Below are 9,655 nucleotides of genomic sequence, written 5' to 3' on the forward strand. Positions count from 1 at the left end.
GGCTTGCTTGCTATTGGCCAAGCAAACATTTGCTTTCGGAAGAAATGACTGAAATCACTTTGCAGGGTCTTTAAGTTAGGCAATTTAGTTTTTTGGTTAATTCATGATGTCATGCGGCCAGTTATAATGAACAACTGGAAATTAACTCACGCATCTATCCTGACTGCTTCATGGAAAATGGCTGGACTGACAATAAGTTGACAATAATAAAAGATCAACACAACACTTATCTGCAAATGATGTCTCAACTAAATGTGTGACTTGAACAATTTACTAGTCCATTGTGTTTTGTCACCTCCAGATTGAATATGACAAGCGATTAAATGCTTTGGCATCACAATGCCACTCGATCCCATACCACTTGGCATCATAGAAAGCGAAGCCTCCGAATGGTTTGAGTTTTTTAAAGTTATAACACCCATCCACTCCCTCACAAAGCAGTCCCCTGCTGCTGCAGCCTTGATACGGCATTGCCAGCGCCATAGGAATAGATTGGATTAGGATGATAGCCAACTGTGCCTTGGAGCCCATGCTCACAACCACTCCTAGTTCTCATGTAAATGACACCCCAGGTCATCAGATGCACCAAAATGGAATAGATAGAATGCATCAAAAAACTTTCTTCTGTCTACAAGAGTAAATAAGTAATATTGCATTTTTCATTTGACTCCTAGTTGCTGGGAAAATCCAGTTTGTCTGTTGTCCTAATGTGCTACTTTGCCCGAGGTTTTCCTAAAGCTACGGAATTTGCATTTTGTCTTGAATTCCTTTTTCCTTTAAGTCCCAGGCATGGCAGTGTTTGCTTTGGAGCAGAGCGTGAGCTTGAGTCCACCGACAGACATCACATTTTAACTTGTAACAACAAAGTCCAGCAAGTACAAAAAAAACCAAAACTCAATGCTAAAAACACGGCAGCCACAGAACAATAAAATGGTCTGTTCAATTTTGTTGGCATATATCAAGTAAATGTGTGTACAAGTGCAGGTTGAGTTGAGGCTGAAGTCCAGGTCAACAGAACTAGTTGTCAGTCCAGAAGCCATGTGTCAAGAAATCTAGTCAGTTCAACTGACAGAAAGAGTGCTTAAATATTTATTTGGCTTTAAGTAAAGGTACATCTTCACATGACCCCTCGTCACTCTCAAGCGTTTGTGCACATCCATAATAAGGCCCACCTGGTTCCAATAAGCAGAAGTCACCAGAGCATTTGGTCTGGGCAAAATGTAATTAAACTTTGTGGCTTCACATGCAATTATAACAACAAAGTCTGGGCCTTGTGAACCCGGACTACTTTGTTGAGAAAGGAAACTAACATTTGTGTTTATCTTTTCAAATTAGCTGGAACCTTCCATAAAATCAAATCGGATCTCTAAAGGATTCTTCTATGTATTTCCAAGTCACATATTCTTTCTGATTTCTCACAGTCATGTAGTTTGTTTAAATTGAGGTATCATATTATGAAAGAGGAGCTGCCTGAGATAAGCCCGATCGTCTGTAATGGTTAAACTGGTGTTGGCTCATGGAATATGCCCCATGGTGTCAGATAAAAATATGTCATGGAACCCCACCCCCTTAACATACACATGCAACAAGGAGTTCTCTCAACAGCACCCCCACACAGCTGTCTCTCCCCTTGGGGACCCAGTGAGGGCTAAATGCATAGCCACCGAAATGAGCTGCTAATCCTCGTACAGGCTCCTGAGCATATTACAATGCGCAGAGTCAGTTACTGCGTGAGCGCGTGCTATCATCATACATGCATGCATGTGAGCGTTAAGGCATGTGTCAATCTGTTTGAGTGCCAGCTGCATAAAGCAGTAAGCATAGAGGAGAAGGTGCAAATGATTGTTGATTCCCTCTGACGTGACCTCGGATATGATTAAATATCCGCTTGAAGGCTTTTCCAAGTGCACATTCAATTCTCATCCTGGCAGAGATTTCACTTTAGTGTTGGAGCCTTGCTAAAGTGTTGGCGCCTCTTTCACTGAAGAAAAGTCATGATTGCTGCAGATGAATGTGAACTGAAGGAAGGTGTGTTACAAAAGATGGGAGGTTGTGGCTTCAGGGACTCCGAGTAGATAATAAGCATAAACTCAACACCTGAGGAAGGCTCACCTCCAGCACCCTCCTGAAACATGTCACAACCACTGGCACAAATGGTTGAATGAACAGCTTTTTTGTTCATATAATGTTTATAAATGGCCATAAAAAAACACATTTGCAAGAAATTCAATGCCTTCGACATGTTCACGGTGATGTTGACCTGAAATCTGTATATGCTGTGTGCGGTAATAAAAAGTGAGTAAATGGTAGCAGTTGTCATAAAGTTAAACATGTGCAATAGACCAAAAAATAAGGATGTTTTGAATTTCCATTCAAAAATAACTACACTGGAACCTGTTACCAATAAGGTCACATGGTCCATGTTGCAAGACCTCAGATTACCTCACAAGCATCAATGTATGAACTGTGTAAATATGTTTTCTTTGTGTGTGTGTGCATGTGCGCGTCTGTGTGTACTTTTCTTTTCCTCCCATTATTATTAAAGTTAATATTTGCATATATTGTAAATACGCGACTGCTATGTGGTTAGAATCTAAAAAAATGTCAAAATGAGATCAACTGATTGATGACTTTCAAGCACATCTCCAAAATATGCATTACAATAATTTAAACATTATTAAATTGTCACATCCCTATTTTCTTAAATTATTACCTCTACACCTCGATTACAAAACAGTGTAAGCTTTGTTGGACAGAATCTATGATGCAGTTCTTGCGTTGGACCTCAGTAGGTTATTCAGCTGTACCTAATTCTGAGGTCAGATACTTGTGTCCATCACTAAAAAGGAGGGCGGACTGTCAAAAACAGATATATTTCACAGAAGACAGAAAGGCAATAAAAAATGAATTTCTCTGCTTTGAATTCCAAAATCCTGACTGTAACACAATAACGAGGGCAATTTTTTTACTGCTTCCTGTCCATGACACATTGTCCTCATATCCGTCACAAACTGTCAGTTGTCATCTTGGGACCACAACATCTGGCAGATTTCTCACAAAAGACTCAAAGAGAGCGTCATGAACATTTAAACATTCCCGCTCGATGATGGCGAAAGTAGACAAGCTTTGGTCTTTAAAGGACGAGCCGGAAGAAAAACTCCAGTTCGGATCAATCATCGTAAAGGAAAGCTCGTTGAGGATTGATGCATGCCTGGTAGACTTGGCTGAGAGAATTGTGTACGTGATCAGCAATTACGCTAATGACGGTGCTGACATACGTTGTGGTGTAGGGTTCAAGCGGGTGTGGAGAGGGCGGGTATGGCAGGAGTAGACAACGCTTTGCTGAAAGCCCTTGTCGGGGTCTTTCAGTGACGGCTTGTCAACAAAGCACTCTTGTTTCACTCGGACTCGGGTCTCAGGTAGCTCCGGTGGGCCATTTGAGTGCCACGTGGCATTTCACTTGCGTCCGGTGACTTTCACCTTTCCACACACGCCTCCATCTGCCGTTCTTTCCACCTTCTGTTCTCTGTGTATTTCTTTCTTGACACCTGAATCTCTTAGCAACATGATAAATCAATCACATAGAAGGATAATTTGGCTGTGATTTTATGCGTCATGCCTCTTAAAAAAGCAAGGACTGAATTAGACTTTTTAAGCCTTAACATAATTGCCTATTATTATACAAAGTATATATAATGTATTTTTTTGGGGTGTGTTTTTCTTTCATTTAGGATATGAACATCGTATTTGTGTATTAACATGAAATAAGTTAAAATACAGAGAACAAGAGGCAGGATTAGATAAGTTTTGTACTTTTCCGTACCCCGTTTTGAACATGTGAAGTTTGCTTTATAACGACTATAGAGCTGTTTTGTTCTTTTTTTTTTTTTACACAGTCAATTAAACAGTGTATGTGCTCAGCATCAAACTGTAATCTTTAAAATGCAATAAAGTATGCAAATGAAAGTGCATAATAACAGGTGATTAATAATTCAGACGTGACATTGATTTGTTACCACCCGTCACTGTGAGACACGCTTGGTTTTTTTTGGTATAATAAATAGACACAAAATAAACATTTCTCAGTGCTTTGAATATGACATTGGTCAGTGACCTTTGCAAAATAATTGAATGGTTGTGGTCCTCTAATTGCATTCAATATTTTTTTTCTTCACACAAGAACTATTTGAGTACCTCTTAATTTATTGAATGATTATGAATATGTGCATGAGTTGGAATTTGCTTAGAAAAATACAAACAAAATGTTACAACTATTCCTGTTGAGTTCATTTTTCTTTGAGAAGTGGGTAGATGCATGTGTTTTTTTACCTTGCTTTATGACTAGGGCCTTTTGTAATTGAATTTGGCCTGCTGAGTCGGATTCAATCGCATGCTGTGCTACAAGCAGGAATATTGAACCGAAGTGATGTGGACTTTTTTCTTTTGGCAAAACAATGCACTATTGATGAACATGTACTATACTTGGTATTTTATTTGAGGTTTTTTGCCCTAATGACCAATGGCCTCAGCAAAAGTAGTTTTTATTGCGTTGCCTCACTCGTCGTGTATGTGCAAGCATGTGTGTGTAGGTAATTTACAAATTGTTCAGAATTTAAATAACTGATTCCAACTGGCCTAATTACGGGATATGTGCATCAGTGTTCAATGGGCCGAAACCAGCGAAATGAGAAATTAGCAGTTTGCTAATTTTGCTGACTGATGGGACCGCAGCAAAACCATTTCTTTGGAAAACACACAAGGCCAAAGGAAATGGCTCTGACTTGACTTGTGGCTCAAAAATCTCACAGCAGATGAGATGAGCCATTTGCATCTGTAAAGTGATTAAAAAGGAAAACGTATATAAAAGTAAATATTGATTTTTGATTCTGGGGTGGAGGCAAGAGAAAATTCTGTGAAAAATTAGTGTAATTTGTTCACTTCTATCTCAAATAATATTTCCCTATTGAAATGAGTGGAAATGCCAATAATCTGTTCCGGCCTGACCCCTCCGCCCCCCAATAAAAAGATTGTGCACTCTGCACATTCATTACTAGGCTCCAAGAACAGCACCTTTGTCATCTAAAAAAGGCAAGATGCTTGAGTGGAATATAATAACAAAATAATAGTCCATTTATACAATATGTCAAAGCAAAGATGAGAGGTGAATACAGACTGCTGTGGTGCATTCTGAAAGACATTGAATCACTATATCTACTCTTCGATAAGGCCACTGCAGCTTATCGGCCAGCGGGTAATTTCAATTAAAAGGGGTTTTGCAAGACAAGTGGTTAAATACCTTTGAGACAACCTGTCACCACTGGAGAGGTAGCAGGCTGACTCCACAAGACTGGGGAAAGAGGAACGAAAGACTCGCAGAGTGCTGCTCCAATGGCCAGTAGGGCCACGTGATGCACGTTATTGCATTAGCTGGTCGCCAATCGCATAATGAACTCTCGGACAGACAAGACAAAAGTCTGGCCGCACCCCTATGTCGGGACAAAAGAAAAGCTCCAAGAACGCGATCGGTAGGATTAACAATGAAGAAGCCCCGAAGGGAGGCAGAGAGAGGCCTTTTTCCAGAGAGAGATAGGAAGATTCAGAGCTTAGCGTTGTCAAATGTTTTATTCAGCCATGACCGTGAGCGCCGCCAAACAGATTAGCTTGTTTACCACAGGTTCTCATTTAAGAGATAAATCTTTAAATGTTGGATTTGGCAGGGAAAGAAGGACATGCATCTATTTCACACTAGGTGTGTGTGTTTGTACGTATGAAGGAGAGTGGTTGAATGCCCATATGTAACAAATGAACAGGAAGGCATTCTTACCTTCCTGCCAATGTTGTAAAATCTAAATGATCTACATAGTTCAGAGGATCAATACGGAAATCTGAATTGGAGTTTTTTTTTCAAAAGGACAATTTTCTAAACGTGAACATGGTCTTATAATCACGCTGAAAGTTCTCTCGTTTAATGCCAGCTCTAAGCAGACTGTGATCAATATGTGCCTGTATTACTCACCTCAAGTTAGATGAGGATGAAGATACCCTCATGGCACGCAGGTTTAATGGCTGCTATAGTGTGTGTGTGTGTGTGTCGGGGGGGAGTGAAAATTTGAGTGTGTTCTTTGTTGTAGCTCAGTGGAATTCATGCCTCTCTTTCACTCTCTCCTCTTTTTGTCTATTACGATGGGGGTGATGAGGCTCCCTTGGGCGTGTTAAGCTAGAGAAGCTCCATCTCAGTGGATAATCATCTTCAAGATACATCAACAGTGCGCTTGTGATTTTGAGCATCTTAGGGGAGCGCAAAAAAGAAGGAAAAGCAAGACAAAGTAAAAGAAAAACAATTGGACTGTAGATTTCATGACAGCTTGATACTGAAAGTAGAATTCACTCTCTTAAAGTAGAAATTACTTTCAAGTAACAGCTGCATATTGGGTGGTGCATGAGCTTACAATAAGAATTGTGCATCCATCACTGAAGTAAAATATCTAACAGAAAGGAATAGGAATACTCTCAAACTTTTTATGCTATGCTAAAAAAATAAATCTAGTCTAGAAAATTATGAAATAATGTTGGGTTATTTTTTTTATACACATGAAGCATCTTTGCAATCCAAGTAATTTATAGTTAAGTAAAGTTATCGCAATTTAACACATTCATCTTACAATTTAATTCATAAGTGTAGGACAATCCATCTACTGAATTATGTAATTTGTCATTCAACAGCATAATAAAATCACACTTTTCTCTTGACAATAAGCACCCAAGGTTTGACCAAAAATCCTCAATTGTCTGTCAGCTTGTTAGAAAACGACCATGCCAAGCAATCCACACCATTTCTAGTCTTCAGTCTTGCTCTTGGCAGAATTGTAGTAAATGACAACTGCGAGGGCTGTTTCATTTCCCAAGATGGGATTGGCACAAACTTCCATTTCTCATCCAACAATTGATAACTACTATATCCTCTGTGACCCACTTTCTTACTAATGAGAGGCCATCACACTCTTGGTATAAATGTCTGGTGGGAAATGCTGTCATTTCTTGCTTGTGCTTTATTGACCTTATGGGACAAACCAGGCATTCCTGCCAAGTGGCATGTGTATGAGTTAGGGACAAAAAAAAAAAAACTACTGTAGGGCAACTTTTAATAGAACCAATGGGACCTGTTTGTGTGTCCAGATGCTTTATCTGTATACACTACAATATCATGACAGTGGCAATACAAATAATGATTTGATTGACAGCTGGATTGTAATCCTGAGAAGCTAAGGGATTGTATAATGAACTATTCCATTTCAGAATACACTCAGCTGTCATTTCTATAGGGACATATAGCTTTCCTAAGAGCAAAATGACAACATTGTCTGGATGCCCATTGGCCACCTGGCTGTCGTGTTCAAATCAATAACCTCTTCAGCCATCACAGCAGTAGCCTCTAAAAAGGCCATATGCCTAGCGAGCGGTTAAAAAACTTGCTACATCCAAATATTGTGCGCGAGGAATTCAGTTAGGAAAACATGTCCAATCCCTGTTTTTTTAGTGGCCCTCTAATTATCAAACATTTGCAGTGGTAAAGAGTTTCAAGTAGAGGCTCTCATTTGCAAATCATAGAATTAACATAGGTCTTGACACAGACAAGCAGGGAGTTGTCATAATGGATCATGAATATTCAAGCCAGTGACCTAATTTCATATGCAGGACAGTGTGACGCACTGGAAAATCCATCTGAACTAAAAAAAAATATTCACATTGTCCTCAAATCGAGTGGATTTCAGCGAAAAGATCAATGAACTACTCACGCACAATAAATAGGCCTTCCCCTCATAATGACAGCATTATAATGTGAAATCTAAAGTAGTAAAACACTGAAAACAGTTTTTTTACGTTAAAATAAAAATCATCAAGATAGCCCTCCTTGTGAGTGTGAACATCCTTCCTCAGAATCATGAAGCAACATAGTGAAGTACACAAATGAAAAGTGTTTCATTCTTCCCAGACCATAAGTTAATAAAAAATCCACTCTGTTGGCACCAGACTGTCTGACACAAACTCAAATTGATTCATAATTGAGTTTGTATAGATTTTTATCCAGCTTTTGCTGGTTACATTAGGGCTTGACTAGTCTCATTTTGCAGTGGAGTGTACAGCAAATGCAACCGCTGCTCCGGGTTCAATGTGCAGCGTGCATGGCAATAGCTTGCTCAAATAATAACAGGCTCTGAAGGACAATTTTGTTTCCTTCGACTCAATGCACAGCCGCTGAAGGATATATTTAGGGTCACCTTTTTCCACTGACAGCAGCTTTTTTGTCTGACAACGGGAATTTGCATTTCATAATTTACTGTCAAATGCGAGGCACAATCACCGCTTAAAAGCTTTTGTTGAAAAACACGTTGCTATAATACTTCAGATAGAGATGTGCACAACATTTTGTTAGCATTTGTACAAATGTACAGTTGAAATTGAATATCAATTTACCACTTTATCGCAGATTGTTTTATTTACAGTACTTAATCCATCGGACGACGGAGGGACAAAACTCCACAATACGTGCATTCACATGACCCTTTTTTATTTGTTTAAAATATATTTTTTTAAAAATCAAATGTTTATTTTTCAAATTCAAAACATGTATTTTGTTAGTGAAAAATAGAACCATTACAATCTAATAATGTTACTTGTAAAGTGCATAAGAGCAAAACCCCTTTATATTATGTCCTGTAGGAAAAGTTTCAATTCAGAATAAACCAGCAACGGGCTTTTGAGCTTCCACTGTTTATTTTGGAACCTTTAAGCAGTATTATATATTTGTACAGGGGGCTTTCATTGTGATCTCTTTTAACCACAAATGCATAAGCCGCATAATCAGACAAGATCCAATATAACAGTTGTATAAAACTTCCCAAAATAATAAAGTCAGCTAGTGCTTTTGTATCATCTGGCAGGAAAGGAAACCAAATATTCGCCGCTATTGGCTACCAACCAATTGAGAGTCAGGGTGTACCCCGCCACAGCAGGGATACTATTTGTAGTAAAAAAAATAAAAAATACATGTGAGTCTAATAGAAAGCGCCCTCAGTGTGATGCATTGGAATTATATACCAGTGCAAATTACAACCACAGTTAAAGCTATATAATTAAATAAATAACTCACTCTGACATTGTCAATCAAAACTATTATCTTTGAAAATACAGAATTTGTGATCCATGTCTTGAACTGGATGTGGACTTAATGTTGTGGTCAGTGAGTATATGATGAACTATTGCGTGGACATCTTTTAATGTCCTCTAACATGCCCAGCACCACTAACCTCTCTTTTGTCGCTGTCTCCCTTGGAGAGCTTTGTGATTTGCGGGGGAGGATGACCATCCATCAGATATAGCTGTCCATTCAGTCCTCAGTGGAGCCTGTCACAGAGGTCTCTATCCAGACCTGAGACATGGTCCATCTTCAGCCAGACAGCAAACCTCCTTTTGCGACTGAAAACGTGGATAAGTTTGGGATTTATAGCGGACCCGCAACAGGCTCAAATTACTCCTAGGGGAGCACATAAAACACTGAAGTAAACAAGAGTGTGAGCAGAAACACACATTTGTCTTTTATGGTCCAATGTACCAATAATGATGTTTGATTTTCCATTATGTTTCAATGAGAGGT

General features: G+C 39.1%; 1 protein-coding gene across 1 annotated transcript in view; it reads right to left on the reverse strand.

Annotated features, from left to right (window-relative positions):
- Positions 1-9,455, reverse strand: part of adgrl2a (adhesion G protein-coupled receptor L2a) — a 107,324-nt gene extending 97,869 nt beyond the window's left edge. The window contains exon 1 of the mRNA XM_037248803.1: positions 9,309-9,455. The gene's annotated coding sequence lies outside the window, so the exon portion shown is untranslated. The remainder of the gene's footprint in view (positions 1-9,308) is intronic.
- Positions 9,456-9,655: the final 200 nt, after the last annotated feature.

This window comes from Syngnathus acus, chromosome 4 (genome assembly GCF_901709675.1).
Source record: "Syngnathus acus chromosome 4, fSynAcu1.2, whole genome shotgun sequence".
In the NCBI taxonomy this organism is placed as follows: Eukaryota; Metazoa; Chordata; class Actinopteri; order Syngnathiformes; family Syngnathidae; genus Syngnathus; species Syngnathus acus.